This window comes from Petaurus breviceps, unplaced genomic scaffold (assembly GCF_028583685.1).
Source record: "Petaurus breviceps papuanus isolate PSGF00001 unplaced genomic scaffold, PetGlider_PUasm1.0 91133, whole genome shotgun sequence".
In the NCBI taxonomy this organism is placed as follows: Eukaryota; Metazoa; Chordata; class Mammalia; order Diprotodontia; family Petauridae; genus Petaurus; species Petaurus breviceps.
This window is the reverse complement of record NW_027187419.1, coordinates 21,300,983-21,318,427: the sequence shown is the minus strand read 5'-3', so window position 1 is coordinate 21,318,427 and position 17,445 is coordinate 21,300,983.

The window sequence follows — 17,445 nt, the reverse complement described above, 5'->3', positions numbered from 1 at the left end:
AAGGGCTATAAAAAGTCCATACCCTTTGACCCAGCAATACCACTTCTAGAACAGTATCCCAAAGAAAGCATAGAAGTGGGAAAAGGACCCATATGTACAAAAATATTTATAACAGTTCTATAGAACTGCTATAGTTCTATAGGCAAAGACCTGGAAATCAAGAGGATACCCATCAATTGGGGAATGGCTAAACAAGTTGTGGTATATGAATAGAATGGAATACTATTGTACTATAAAAATGTGGAGCAGATGTACTTCATAATAACCTCAAGAGAGTTGTATAAACTGATGCTGAGTAAGGAGAACAGAACCAGAGGAACTTTGTGCACTATTGCAGACACATCTTGTCTGTGATGAGTGACTTTGGTGTAGTGGGCTCCTTTCAGAAATGCAGAGTTGGAGGATGGCTACAGGGTAGTCATAGTGGAGGGGAATATCCACATCCAGGGAGGGAACTACAGAGTCTGAATGCAGGTTGAAGCAAACTACTTGCTCTCTATCTTTTGTGTTTTGTCCCTTCTTTTTTGTTGTTCACTCCATTGGTTGTGGCCCTTCTTTACAACTTGACTAATGTTTGGTGTGAAGGTGTTTGTAGAGCCTTTATTTGATTGCATGCTGCCAAGGGGGCAGGGAGAAGGAGAGAGAGGGGGAGAAAGTTTGAAACTCAGGGGATTGTGGAGCTGAATGTTGTGAACTAAAAGTAAATAAATACATTGAAAAAAGAAGTAGGGATAAGAATACAAGCATCATAAAGATGCCACAGGATTGGGGACATATTTTTATAGTAGGGGATCTCAACATTTCTCCTCTCAGAACTAGATACATCCAACCACAAAATAAACAATAAAGAAGGTAAGGAGGTGAATAGAATTTTAGAAAATTTAGATAGGGTAAACTTCTGGAGAAAATTGAATGTGGATAGGAAGGAATATACCTTTTCCTCAGTGGTACATCACACCAACACAAAAATTGACCATATATTAGAGTATGAAAATTTCACAATCTCATGCAAAAAGGCAGAAAATATTAAATGCATCCTTTTCAGATCATGACACAATAAAAATTATATGTAATAAAGGGCCAGGGAAAGATAGACTAAAGATTAATTGGCAACTAAATAATCTAATCCTAAAGAATGAGGGGGGCAAACAGCAAATCATAGAAATTATCAATAACTTCATCCAAGGGAATGATAATAATGAGACAAAATACCAAAATTTATGGATTGCAGCAGAAGTGGTTCTTGGAGGAAGGTTCATATTTTTGAATGCTTACATGAAAAAAATAGAGAAAGAGAAGATCAATGGATTGCCATGCCACTAAAAAAGGTAGACAAAAAGAAATTAAAAATTCCCAATTGAATACCAAATTAGAAGCTCTGAAACCCAAAAGAGAGATTAATAAAATTGAAGTTAAGAAAACTATTGAACTAATAGAGAAAACTAGAAGCTAATTTTATGAAAAAAAAAAAAAAACAATGACATAGATAAACCTTAGGTTAATTTGATTTTAAAAAAAAGAAAACCAAATTACCAGTATCAAGAATGAAAAGGGTGAATTCACCAGCAATGAAGAGGAAATCAAAAGCATAAGTAGGAGCTATTTTACCCAACTGTTTGCCAATAAATTTAACAGTCTTAGTGAAATGGATGAATATTTACAAAAATATAAATTACCCAGATTAACAAAAGAGGAAATAAAATATTTAAATAATCCCATTTCAGAAAAAGAAATTGAACAAGTCATCAATTATCTCCCTAAGGAAAAAACAAACAAGCCAACTCCTGGGTCAGATGGATTTACAAGTGAATTCTATTATACATTTAAGGAACAATTGATTGCAGTACTATATAAACTATTTGGGAATATAGGCAAAGAAAGAGTCCTACCAAACTCTTTTTATGCTGCAAATATGGTGCTGAAACCTAAATTAAGAGGAGCCAAAATAGAGGAAGAAAATTATAGACCAATTCCTCCAATAAATATGTGTGCAAAAATTTTAAATAAAATATTAGCAAAGAGATTACAGAGTTTATCTCAAGGTTAATACACTATGGTGAAGTAGCATATATAACAGGAATGCAGGGCTGATTCAATATTAGGAAAACTACCAGCATAATTGACCATCTCAATGACAAAACTAATAGAAAGTATGATAATCTCAATACATGCAGAAAAAGATTTTGGCAAAATACACACCTATCTCTATTAAAAAAATAACAACTAGAGAGCATAAGAATCAAAGGAGTCTCCCTTAACATGATAAGTAGCATTTCTCTAAAACCATAAGCAAGCATTATCTGTAATGGGGATAAGCTAGAAACTTTTCCAATAAGGTCAGGGGTGAAACAAGGATATCTATTATCACTGCTGTAATTCAATATTGTACTAGAAATTTTAGCTTCAGCAATAATAGAATAAAAAGAAATGGAAGAAAGTAGAATAGGCAAAGAAGAAACAACTATCACTCTTTGCAGATGACATGATGTTATACTTAGAGAATCCTAGAGAAACAAGTAAAAAAAATACTTGAAATAAAGAAATTTATCAAAGCTGTGGGATATAAAACAAACCCATATAAACCACTGGAATTTTTTTTTTAAGCAAGCGGGATTAAGTAACTTACCCAAGGTTACACGGCCAGTTATTTCTGGGTGTGGTGCTAAGTATCTGAGCCCGGATTTGAACCCCAGGTCATCCTGACACTGCAGCCAGTGCTCTTACTTGCTGAGCCACCTGGCTGCCCTTAAGCAATTGGGGTTAAGTAACTTGCTCAAGGTTACATGGCCAGGTGTTTCTGGGTGGGTGCTAAGTGTCTGAGCCCGGATTTGATCGACAAGTCATTCCGACAGTGGAGTGCTCTTACTCGCTGTGCTACCTGGATGCCCCTAACCACTGGAATTTTTATATATTACTAATTAAGCCCAACAGCAAGGGATAGAAAGAGAAATTCCATTTAAAGTTACTGTAGACATTATAAAATATTTGTCAAGAAAAACCCAGGAGCTATATGAACACAATTACAAAGTCAGACCTAAGCAATTGAAAAAATATGAGTTCTCATGTTTAGACTGAGATAATATAATAAAAATGACAATTCTACCTAAATTAATTTATCTATTCAGTACCATACCAATCAAACTACCAAAAATTATTTTATAGAGCTAGAAAAAATGATAAAATTCATCTGGAAGATCAATAGATCTAGAATATTTAGAGAAATAATGAAAAGAAATTCAAGGGAAGGTGTCCTAGCCATTCTAGATATAAAATTGTATTATAAAGCAGCAATCATCAAAACTGCTTGGTACTGGCTAAGAAACAGAGTTGTGAATTAGTGGAATAGGCTAGGTACACAAGACACAATAGTCAATGACTATAGTAATCTAATGTCTAATAAGCCCCCAAAACTCCAGCTTCTGGAATAAGAACTCACTACTTAACAAAAACTGCTAGGAAAACTGGAAAAGAGTATGGCAGAAACTGGGCACAGAGCAACGTCTGACACCATATACCAAAATAAAATCCAAATGGATACATGATTTAGGTATAAAGGCTGATACTATAAGCAAGTTAGGGGAGCAAGGAATAGTTTGTCAGATTTATGGAGAATGGAGGTATTTATGACCAAACAAGAGATAGAGAACATTATGAAATTCAAATTGGTTAAGTTTGATTACATTAAATTGAAAAGTTTTTGCACAAACAAAGCCAAGGTAACCAAGATTAGAAGGGAAGCAGGAAACTGGGAAACAATTTTTACAGTGTGCCTCTGATAAAGGCCTCATTTCTAAAGTATATAGAGAACTGAGTCAAATTTATAAGAATACAAATCATTCCCCAGTTGATAAATGGTAAAAGGATATGAACAAGCATTTTTCAGAGGAAAAAATTAAAGGTATCTATAGTTATATGAAAAATGCTCTAAATCACTATTGATTAGAGAAATGCAAATCAAAACAACTCTGAGGTACCACATCATACTTATCAGGCTGACTAACATGACAAAACAGGAAAATTGCAGGTGTTGGAGATGTGGGAAAATTGGAACATTAATGCATTATTTGTGGAGTTGTTAACTGACCCAACCATTCTGGAGAGCAATTTAGAACTATGCCCCAGAAGCTATAAACCTGTGCATACCCTTTGACCTAGCACTATCACTTCTAGTTCTGTATCCCAAAGAGATCATAAAAATGGGGAAAGGACACATGTGTACAAAAATATTTATAGCACCTCTTTTTTTTGTGGTGGTTAAGAATAGTAATTTGAGGGGATGCTCATCAATTGGGGAATTGCTGAAGAAGTTGAGGTATATCAATGTAATGGAATACTATTGTGCTATAAAAAAAAAGATAAGCAGTCAGACCAGAAAAACCTGGAAAGAATTATACGAAGTGATGCTGAGTGATGTGAGCAGAACCAAAGCATTGTACACAGTAACAGCAAAATTGTGTGATGATTGACTTTGATAGACTTAGTTCTTCTCAGCAGTGTAACTTGAAAAGATTTCATCATGGAAAATGCTATCCATATCCAGAAAAAGGACGATGAAGTCTGAATGTAGATTGAAGCACACTATTTGTTCTTTTTTGTTTTGTTTATTCTTTATCATGGTTACTTCCATTGGTTCTAATTCTTCTTTAAAATGTGACAGATATGAAAATTAAAAAAAACAACTAAACAGGATATGTTTCTGAGGCAAATACCAAAAAAAAGGTAGGCATGTAAACCAAGGTGGAAGAATGACCTTACTCTCTTCACATAGCTTTAATTTTTGCTCACTCTTATCTATGAGATGATGTGGAGGATTTGGGGAGATTGGTGAGCTTTGTAGTGCCAGATTCCACTTTACATTTGTGGTTTCTCTTAATTTTTTTTGTAGATTCCTAAAAATAAATTTTGGAGATATATTACCCCAACCATAAATTTAAAGTGTGATTATGAGGAATTTCTAAGTTCAAATTAGATAGCTGTCTGGTACAATGAACTTCAAGGTACCATCAGATATAAGTTGTCAGAAGAATAGATTTAATCTTAGCCTGGTGCACTTTGTTACCTGGCCAGAATCTGTAGCCATACAGAACTGAAGTTCAGTACAAAGTATAAGTTCAGGAACCCAGGAGAAACAAAGCAATGCCAAGTAGAGATTGGAAACGCAGTTCCTATTGCAAAGATATATAGTACTCAGCACTGATGATGCACTTAGAGGACAACAAAGGAACTGTCCAATAGAGAGCAGCAAAAAGCAAACAATATCATCATCAGAGGACTTTCAACTCTTCTTTAGTATTGTGTATATGAACTTTCTCTATTCTTGTGTATTCTGGAACCACATAGGATATGGATATGTGCATCCTTCCTTGGTCACACATATTCTTTGTGTCTCCTCTTCTCCACTGGTGATGTGGTAACCTATAAGGGAGTGTCATGGTTATAGGGGGATATTTTCTTTTCTTTTCATTGCTCTCTTTGTCTTTTTATTGATATTTCTTCTGTGTAGCTAATAAAAGTAATTATACCAGTAGGGTCTGACAATTTTTTTAGTGGATGATGACACATAACATATTAAAATATCGAGTAATTTTTCTGGAGGGCAAATATGTGGGTGTAATCCAGATGTTATATATACAATAAACTTTTCTGTACTTTACTATTTGACAAGTAATTACTTCTGTATGGATACAAATTTATAGAACTGTTTTGTTTCTCTCCTTATACACCAATACCACAGTTACCAGCTGCTTCATTTTAGAGGTAATTTGTATTGCTTGACTTATCATGACTCTGAAAAATCAGATTAAAATTCAACAGGGAGATTTCATAAAGTAATTCCATTTTCTTTCTTGGAATCAAAGTGATGGTATTTTAAAATATATGCATTTAAAATGATGAATGGGAATGTTTTCTGGATTATTAAAATTCTGGTTTATATTTCTATAGTTATATTTAAATCAAAACTCTGTGATAGGGGTGGCCAGGTAGCACAGCGAGTAAGAGCACTGGCCCCAGTGTCAGGATGACCTGGGGATTGAATCCCAGGCTCAGATACTTAGCACCACACCCAGAAATAACTGGCCGTGCAACCTTGAGCAAGTTACTTAACCCCAATTGCTTAAAAAAAAAATAACTCTGCGATCAAAAGTTGCATAAGAAATGCATGTAATTTATATCTGAGGTAATGTTGAATGAAGTGACAAATTGTGAACCTCCTCATACTTCACATTATTCTTACATTTGTTCATAATACCACAATCTCTTAATCATTTACCTGTATTCTCACTTGCTTGAACTTCTATGGCTTTATAAAATAATTGAGAATGAACTAATAAATCAAACATTCATATTGTTATTCTTTCTATCAATGAAATCAAAAGACAAAGGGAAGTTGCAGTCAACTAGAACTAATACAGGTTTCCCTTAGAAAGACAAAGAAGGAGATGTAGTTAGTTTTATTAGAGGCAACAAAGCATCATATAGGACATTTGTTTTTGCAGTGCTTGTGATGAATATGAGTGAAAGACTATTTGTATTTCATTTATTCACAAGTATCTATTGTGTAAGCTGTAGAGTTAGATAAATTCTATGAAAAAAAACTTAATAAGATCCTCAGACATATAGCTTGATACTCAGTGATTTCAAAGCAAAGGTGGACATGAAGGTGGTATAGCTCAATTGTGAGAAGTAAGACTAATGACAGGTGGACAACTCAGAAGCCTATAATGGATGCTTCCTTCCAGAAAAAAATTGCAGGAGGTATAAAGAAGATGCAGGGAAGATGGCGGAGTAGGTCAGAAAATTCCAAGCTCTCAAGATCTTCCCCCACAAAAGAGTTAAAATAGCACCTTAGGGTGAACAAAGTGGGAGTAGAGATAAAAAGAATAGGGACACAACTGGGGTCTCCCTGGGATAATTTGAGAAGATTAGAAGAAAAGTCCCAGGATGAGGTTTGGTCTCTGTGATGAGTAAACACCTCCAGGCTAGGTTCCATTTTAACAACAAGCAGCAAACCTCTAAAACAACAGGCAAGCCCCTAAAACAACAAGTGGCAAGTCCTGGGGTTAGCTGGTTTGAGAGGCTGCCTCATACCCAGCCACAGGTACTTATACCCCCAGATAGTGAGGGGAGTTGGGTGTCTGAGCATGGGAAAATTGAAGGACTCCCTGCTGACTAGGAATGCCAGACCCAGCTCTGTTGCAAAGAGCACTGAGGGTGAGAAGGAACCAGTAAAGGCCTGGTGAATGCAGAAGCAGTGAGGCAGAAAGTCCCTGGCTGTGGGTAATTACAGGAGATTGGAGGTTTGGCTTTGGTTGTGGGCTCAAGGGGAGAACTGAAGATCTGGGGCAAGAGGCACCACTTCCCATACCCCAGGACTAGTGGTGATTCCAAAAATTAAGCTATTACCACAAAAAATGCACAGGCAAAGGAGGAAGAATCCAACCATAAAAAGCTATTATGGGAATAGAGGTGACTGTGGTTCATCTTTAAAGGAGGGTATTGAAGTAAAGAAACCCTCAAAGACTAATATCAAATAGTCACTTGTCCAAAAATAATTCATAGAAGATCTTTAAAAAAAATTTTAAAAGGAAAAATAAAGAAACGAATAATCCAAGAAAAACAAGAAGTGTATAAAAGGAAAGTCAACCAATTAAAAATGGAGATACAGAATCTTAAGGAAGAAAATGACAATGTTGAACATTAGAATTGAGTGAAGTGAAAGCAGCAAAATTACAAGAGATCAAGAAATAATTAAGCAAAATATGAATTATGAAATAATAGAAGAGAAAGTGAAACATAAGAAAAACAACAGATTTGGAGAATAGATCAAGAAGAGAAAATATAAAAATAATCAGACTAACTGAAAGTTATAATAAAAAATATTGATACAATAATACAAGAAAAAATTCAAGAAAATTGTCTTGAAGCATTAGAACAAGGGCAAAAAACAGAAATAGAAAAAAATCCATTGATCACCACTTAAAAGAGATCCTATGATGAAAACGCATAGGAATATTATAGTCAAATTCCAAAACCCCAGGCTTAAGTTTAAAATGTTAAAAGCATAAAGATTAAAACAATTTAAATATGATGGTGCCAAAATTATAACCACACAATACCTAGCAGCAGAGATATTAAAGCATCACAGGTCTTGGAACACAACATATCGAAGAGCAAAAGAACTAGGTCTCTGGTTGGAAATATCATACCCTGCAAAGTTAAGTATTATCCTGAATGAAAAAAAAGGACATTTGGTAAGCTCTCAGACTTTCAAGCCTTTGTTAAAAAAATTCCTGAACTTCATTGAAGATATGTCATGTAAAACCAAGAGAAATATAAGATATATATCAAGGACTGATTATAAGGGATTCTTAAACAGACTGTTTACTATATATATATAAAATGTAAAAATCTATGTCTAAGATTCTTATTAATAATTGGGTAGCTCATAAGAAAGATTGGGGAAAACCTGAGTATGATATGAATTTCAAAAGTAAAACCAATTAGGAACAACTAAAAAGAATAACTATTTTATACAAATGAGGTTTATGAAGAAGAATCGATACAGAGGAAGGCTAGTAGTTCTGGTAACATACTTTCATTGGGAATGGGTTTAAGAGGGACCAATAGAGATATATTTAGAAGAGTATAAAAGTCTTCTAAATTTAGAAGAAACAAAATGGTAGGGCCATAGGGAGGAGGGAGAGGACAAGGTGTCTTTAGAAGGGAGAGTGATGGAATAGATAAAAGGGGGGTATAAGAAGAGTTGGGAATGGGAGGATAGGGGAGGGATCTTTGGAGGGGGCTAAGCAAGTAATAGGATGGAAGGGTAATGGGTAGACATAGAGGAGGCAGGAGGGATAGGAAACAAGATAATGAACAAATGTAAAAACAATGAACAGAAGTAGAATGATTGGGAAAGTACATGTCTTTATATATATATGTGTGTGTGTGTGTGTGTGTGTATGTATGTATGTATATATCTATAGCTTTAGAGAAACATATCTAAACCTTATTGTAGTCTTTTGGGAGGTGTGAGGGAGAGAGAAAAAATTAAAAAAAACGCAAAGCAGAGAACAAAAGAATACTCACAAGGAAGCAAAGAAAAGGTGGACAGTTTTCAACACTACATGGATTATTCATCATACAGGCTTTCTTGAAATGAAAATTTATTGTGACATACTTTGAATCTTCTCTTATGTTCTGCTATGCACACAACATGATTTTCCTTTCCCTTCTTACTTTGTATTTAAGTTACAATATTTAAAATAATTGTAAAAAAAGAGATTTCAGGAGGTGTTTGTTACAGAGAACACTAAATAACATCACAGAAAATGACATGACTAGAAGAACTGAAACACAAAGAATTAACTTTTTTTGTGTAGAGGGATCATTGACTAGTTAGAACAATGATCAAGGCCAATGCCAAATTAAAACAAAGGATTAAGATAAGAATATATTATGAGCAATTGTTTAAATGAAACGTGTCACAAATAGAAAATGGGAAATGTAAGAACATTGATATTTATTACCACCATTTCTGCAAAGCTAAAAAAATGAGAAGTAGTCACTTCAGGAAGGGCAAAGGAAACAAGAAACCACCTTAGTCAGCAAATAGTTGATCTCCTTTCCAAGTAGAGAGAAATTGTAGACAAGGACATCAGCTTAGAATAAAATCTCATTTGTTTTTTTTTTTTTAAGCAATCGGGGATAAGTAACTTGCTCAAGGTTACACGGCCAGTTATTTCTGGGTGTGGTGCTGAGTATCTGAGCCCGGATTTGATCCAGGTCATCCCGACACTGGAGCTGGTGATCTTACTCACTGAGCCACCTGGCTGCCCCTAAAATCTCATTTGTAAAACAGAGAAAGACAAGAAAGGATTAAGAGCAGGAGCATCTCATAAAACAGTGAATAGCAGCAAAAGTGCACAGAGGTCTACAGAAATCTAGGTCTGAGACCAAATCAAGTCAAATTATTCTGAGAATATTCAAAGCTGAAATTGGCAAGAGAATAAACAAATGGAAAATAGGATACAATTTTCTTTTTTTTTGTAATCTATTTTTGTCTGCAATCAAAATGGAATCCCTCATATTTGTACCTTATCACCTTTAGTGTCCTTTATGAGGAAGATAAAGTGAAACTTAAGAAGATGAAATGAGGAGAAGGGACTGGTCCAGACCAAGAACACAATGAAAAAAATCATCCTGGGACAAAATTGTCTTGAAAACACTGAAAGATTGCCTTATCAGTATCTTTGGAAGGGAAAAGATATCAAAAAATGAGGAAAAAATTCCCAGACAGTGATATGCAATTTGGTGGCTTGTACACTGACTTAGTATATCTAACAGAGACCCTGGGTCATATACCAGCCAAACTTTTTGGCAGAACCATATTAAGATGTATTTGGAGGGGCAGCCAGGTAGCACAGTGAGTAAGAGCACTGGCCCCAGAGTCGGGATGACCTGGGATCGAATCTGGGCTCAGACACTTAGCACCCACCCAGAAACACCTGGCTGTGTAACCTTGAGGAAGTTACTTAACCCCAATTGCTTAGGGGCGGCCAGGTGGCTCAGTGAGTAAGAGCACTGTCCTCAGAGTTGGGATGACCTGGGATCAAATCTGGGCTCAGATACTTACCACCACACCCAGAAATAACTGGCCGTGTAACGTTGAGCAAGTTACTTAACCCCAATTGCTTAAAAAAAAAAAAAAAAGATATGTTTGGAAAATGTTTATCAAAATAATAAAGATATAGTATAACATAGATATTGTTAATTTGGGGTTTTCTAAGCCAATATGTACATCCCACAGAGATTCATATCTATTTAATTCTGATATCACTGAGGTAAGGGCTATCACTGAGCAAATATGTGGTTGGAAAATAAAGTGTAGAGCTAGTCATGTAGCGAATGTGAGAGATGGTAGATGGATAGCCCAACTTCTGCACTAGCACTCTTTAAAGAAAAAAAAAACCTAGAGGAAATCATCTAGCACATTGGGAGGATCCTCCGTGGAGGAAGAAGAAAATAACATGGACAAAAATAACAAAGGATCTGGGGTGGCTAGGTGGTGCAGTGAATAGAGCACTGGCTCTGCAGTCAGGAGGAACTGAGTTCAAATCTGGCCTCAGACACTTGACACAATTACTAGCCATGTTACTTTGGGCAAGTCACTTAACCCCAATTGCTCTCCAAAAAAAAAAATAGTGAAGGATTATAAGGGGTGGATAGTTTGCATCTGTACTGATGAAGGGAATATCCACACCAGGAAGAGTGGGGATGCATTGAAATATTGCTTTATGAATTATATCATGGATCCAAAATTATTAATATTCTATAGTAATAGCAAACATTTATATAATGCTTACTATGTGTCAGGCACTATGCTAAGTGCTTTACAATTATTATCTCATTTGATCCTCATAAAAAAATCCTGGGAGGTAGGTGCTATTATTATTCTCATTTTACAGAAGAGGAAACTGATGTAAACAGAGGTTGTGACTTGCCTAGTGTTGCATAGTTAATAATCTGTCTGAGAACAGATTTGAACTCATTTTCCTGACTCCAGGCCTAGTGTTTTATCCATTTCACCACCGAGCTGCCCTATTATATATAATGTTATGTCAATATGATGTAAATTCTCTGACACCTTTATAATTTTCTAATACCTTTATAATTCATTGTATAATATCCATTCTATCTTGCTAGAGACTGCCAGCAGCAGCTAGTGGTACAGTGGATAAAGTACCTCACTTTTCCTACGTTTAAAATGGGGATAATATCAACAAACCCAAATGAGATAATATTGGTAAAAAAAAACACAGTATAGTGTTAGTCACATAGTATTACATATAAATGCTTATTCCCATCCCTCCTCCTAATTATGCTTTTAATGTGCTTTACAGACTTACATTATTTTATCCTCCTTATATATCTGCTATGATTCCCATCAGAACTGTTTTTTGTAAAAAATAACTTGGGATATTTTAGAATTACAATATGCTGGCCAATACCTTCTAGAAGGTGAGATTGGGCCTCTGATGAATGGTTTGTTTGAAAACAACTTTAAATATCTTATTCTATTAAAAAAATCTTTGACATTTGTGTACTGTTTTAAATTTTATAAAGTACTTTACATACATTATCTCATTTAATCCCAATAACTACCATATAAGTTTGGTACTAATGAAGAATAAAGCACAAAAAGATTAAGTGATATGTCCATGGACACATCACTACTAAATATGAGATAGTATTTGGACTTTAATTTATCCGTTTCCTAGTATACCATGTTGACACATTTTCTGCCATATAAAATTTAAATACTTAAAATTTAAATAAATTCTGGTACAAATCTCTCATTTTCTTTAAGAAAAATGATATCAATATCTTTTGTTTTTATATCACCTGAATTTCCCACTGTATATTTCTTCATCTCCTAGAGGCCCATTATCCCTCATGAGAATTTTGTACAAGAAGAAAGAGAAAAAAAAAAACTGAGGCAGAGAAAAAAATCAGCAAAACTGATTAATACATTGAAAAATAAAATCTGTTGTTATATGCAACACTAAGCATTATATATTCTATATATCCCCTTTGCAAATGAGCAGGGAGAGTTATCTCCTTTTATTTTATTTATGGATATGCTTGTTCCTTACAATTTGTCAATAGTAATTTTTTTGTGGTTGCTTTCTCCATTTATGTTGATGCAGAACTGTATCTTTTTTCCTGGCTCTACTTAACTTACTCAGCCTCATTTAATTAGTTTTTCTATGTTTCCTTGTATTTGTCATACTCATAATTTCTTAAAGTATATTAATATTCCATTACATTTACGTACAACATTAAATGAGTATTTTTTAAAAGGGCATAGTATGAAGAATTGGTAAAAACAAAAATCCTCCCCAAATCTGTGACTCTCTCACAAGTACATACCAAGTCCAGGGGAAAGTGTACTAAATCTTATAACACATGAGGAAAAAGAGTAACTTATAGGTACCATTGCCTGCAAGTCCATTTTTCCTCTTCCTGGGGCGCTCAAGAATTCCCCCTCAGGAGTGCTATAACTTCTTTGATTGTTTATTACGAAGCCACATGTTTGCATTCTTATATCCCTTCTAGTTGCTACTATCTTAGGGGGCTAATGAGAAGTACAAAATCCTCTGGACCCTTTGAAAGTCATATTTTTTTCAGCCAAAATAGGGATGGAGCTAGAGATCAAGTCTAAAGCCAATTCTCTTAACCCTTCAAGTGACTCCTCAGGATATTTAGCTGAAATGTTCTCTCATGTCCTGCTTACTAAAATCTCTATTTCTTGATTTTACAATGGTCTTCTATTTCACAGAAGACCAACAAGATGTGGCTAAGTTTTCACAGTTTCTGAAAACTTTTTCTTCACATTACTCCAGTTCCCACAGTGGATTATCAGAGATATATTAATTAACCAAAGAATTTTCATACTTTGTTGGAGTGCCTTTAATTTGCCTCAATCAAAATGCATTCTTACCTTGTTAAAGTATTAAGATGTAGCATTTTATTTCTTAAGTTGCATGGGTTGGATTAATTTTATTGACTTAATCAATTGACCCTATTCTTACATATTTTTGTTAGTTCTCTATATGCGATGAAGTTGATGTAATCTCTCTGCTAATATTTTATTTAAAATTTTTGCATCTATATTCAATAGAGAAATTGTTCTATAATTTTCTTGCTCTGGACTCTTCCCAGTTTAGGTATCAGTACTATATATGTAACACAAAAAGAATTTGGTAGAATGTATTCTTCACTTATTTTCCCCAAATAGTTCATATAGTATTGGAATTAATTGTTCTTTAAATGTTTGATAGAATTCACTTGTAAATCCATCTGACCTTGGAGAGTTTTTCTTAGGGAGTCCAATGATGGTTTGTTTAATTCTTTTTTTGAAATGAGATTAATTATTTTATTTCCTCTTCTGTTAGCCTGGGCAATTTATAGTTTTGTAAATATTCATTCATTTCAGTAATACTGTCAAATTTATTGGCATACATTTGGGGAAAATAGCTCCTAATTATTGTTTTGATTTCCTTTTCATGGGTGGTGAGTTTATCCTTTTCATTTTTGATACTGGTCATTTGGTTTTCTTCTTTCTTTTTTAAAAATAAAATTAAACAAAAGTTTATCTATTTTTTTCATAAAACCAGCTCTTGGTTTTCTTTACTAGCTTAATAGTTTTCTTAATTTCAATTTTCTTAATCTGTCTTTTGGTTTTCAGTATTTTTGTTTTGCTATTTAATTAGGGATTTTTAATTTGTTCTTTTTTTATATCTCTTTTAGTTGCATGTCCAGTTCATTGATCTCCTCTTTCTCTACTTTATTCATGTAAGCATTCAAAGATATAAAACTTTCCCTAGAAACCGCTTTTGCTGCATGCCATAAGTTTTTGTATGTTGTCTCATTATTGTCATTCTCTTGGATGAAGTAATTGATTGTTTCTATGATTTGTTGTTTGACCTACTCATTCTTTATGATTAGATTATTTAGTTTCCAATGAATGAAGTCTATCTTTCTAAGGCCCTTTATTACATGTATTTTTTTTTTTTTGCGTCATGATTTGAAAAGGTTGCATCTGCCTTTCTGCATTAAATTGTGATGTTTTTATGCCCTAATAGGTGGTCATTTTTTGTGTAGGTGCCACGCTGAGAAAAAGGTATATTCCTTTCTATCCCAATCAATTTTCTCCAGAAGTCTACCATATTAAACTTTTCTAAAATTCTATTCACTTCCTTAATTTCTTTCTTGTTTATTTTGTGGTTGGATTTATTTAGTTCTGAGAGGGAGAGGTTGAGGTCCTGTACTAGTATGGTTTTGTTATCTATTTCTCCCTTAACTTTTCCTTTAAGAATTTGGATTCTATACCAATTTGTACATATATATTTAGTAATGATATTACTTCATTGTCTATGGTACCTTTAAACAGGATGTACTTTCCTTCCTTATCTCTTTTAATTAGATTTATTTTTGCTTTTGCTTTGTTTGAGATCAGGATTGCTACCCCTACTTTTTTTTTTTACTTCAGCTGAAGCATAATGTTTTCTGCTCCAGCTTTTTACCTTTACCCTGTGTGTATCCCTCTGTTTTAAATGTGTTTCTTGTAAACAACATCTTGTAAGATTATGGTTTTGAATCCATTCTGCTCTTCACTTCTGTTGTATGGGAGAGTTCATCCCATTCACATTCACAGTTATGATTACTATCTGTGACTTTCTCTCCATCCAATTCCCCGTTTATGCTTTTCTTTCTCCCTTCTTCCTTTCCCTCCTCACTAGAGTTTTGCTTTTGCTCACTAACTCTTTCAATCTAACCTCCCTTTCCTCCTCCCCTCCCTTTTCTTTCCTCTTTCCCATTTTACTGCCTAAGTTAGGGTAAGCTAGATTTCTATATCTAGCTGAGTATGTTATTCACTCTTTGAGCCAAATCTGAAGAGAGGAAAATTCAAACATTGTTCATCTCCCTCCCTTCTTTCCCTCTACTGTAAAGTGGGTCTTTGTGCCTTTTCATATGATGTAATTTACCCTTTTCTGCTTCCTCCTTTCCTCTTCTCCCAGTATAATCCCTTTCCACCATTTAAATAGCTTTTTATCATCACATCAAAGTCACCTTAAACTCACCCCCTCTGTCAATAAGGATATAGTTCTCAAGAGCTATAAGTATCATATTACCATGTAGGGCTATAAACTGTTTGCCCTTATTGAATAGACTGTTTTTTTTTTCCCTTTCCTGTTTTCCTTCTTATGTCTCTCTTGAGTCTTGTATTTGAATATCACATTTTTTGTTAAGCTCTCGTCTTTTCATCAGGAAAGTCTGGAAGTCCCCTATTTCATTGAATACACATCTCCTTCCCAAAAGATTATGCTCAATTTTGCTGGGTAGTTGATTTTTGATTGCAATCCAGCCTCCTTCGCCTTATTGAATATCATATTCCAAGCCCTTTGATCTTTTGATGTAGAAGCTGTAATATCCTGTGTGATCCTGACTATGTTTCCATATTATCTGAATGGTTTCTTTTTGGATACTTGCAGTATTTTCCCCTTTACCTGATAATTTTGGAATTTGATTGTGATACTCCTTAGTGTTTTCAATTTGGGAGCTCTTTCAGGGGGTGATTGGTGGATTCTTTCAATGACTCTTTTACCCCCTGGTTCTAGGAACTCCAGGCAGTTTTCCTTGATGATTTCTTGAAAGATGCTGTTCAGGCTTTTCTTTTGATTATAGTTTTCAGGTAGACCAATAATTCTTAAATTATCTCTCTTGGATCTATTTTCCAGGTCAGTTTTTTTTTATAGTGAGGCATTTTACATTTTCTTCTAGTTTTTCATTCTTTTGATTTTGTTTCATTAATTCTTGATGTCTCATAGAGTTATTGCTTCCACTTGCCCAATTCTAATTTTTAACAAATTGTTTTCTTCGGTTAGCTTTTGTACCTCCTTTTCCATTTGGCCAATTTTACTTTTTAGGGAGCTGTTTCCTTCAGTGTACTTTTTGCCCCATTTTGTCAATTGTGCTATTAAAGGAATTGTTCAATTTTTTTCTACCTCTCTTATTAGACTCTTGAAATCCTTCTTGAGCTCTTCCAATATATTGAAAATGTTGTCCTTTCCTGAATTTGTGCTTTCATCTTCCCTGTCACCAAGATACTTCTCTATGGTCATTGTTTTTCTTTGTTGCATTTTGCCCATGTTATTTGTCTTTTTTTCTGACTTTTAAAGTTGATCTCTGCTTCTGGGGCACAGGAGGCACTGTCCCAGCCTTCTTGGGTTGGGGGACTGGGCCTGGCTACTGGTTTTGTGGTCTGGGGACTCAGGTGCTGGCAGCTGGAGGCTGGTAGCTTATCTGGTGCTGAGCTGGAGCTGGTGGTGATGGCTGGTGCATGCCTGGGGTTGGCATTTGTTGCTCCACCACCCTGGGGCTCAGGATCTTCTGTTGATTTGCTGAGGTGGGGCTTGCTGCCAGCTTGCTGGGATGTTTCCCATCATGTACTGGCCTCTTTTAGCCATAACTTTCTCTTAATCCTCCCCTAGCCTCTTAAGCTAAAACACTGCTATACCTTATTTCTGCTGCTGTATCAGCAATGCAATATTCATAATCCTTACGGCAACTATAAATATACTGATGTGGTTATTAATCACAAAATATACCAGGCTCTCTACATGGGGGATAAAGCTAGAACATTTATTAAAATATCAGAAAACTGAGTCCCAAAATGAGAAAGTCAAAGCCATCACAGTAGTTGCAAAATTGGCACACATAGTTAACATAGTAAGAACCCACATCCTCAAGCCTTTAAAACAGAGCAGACTACCTCAGGCAAAGGTAGTCTGCTTTCCCTACTCACAGCAACTACTCAGAGTCCAGGAAGCATGCTCCCAGCAGCTGCAGCCCCCTGCAGTTCTGGTCCCTGGCAGTTCT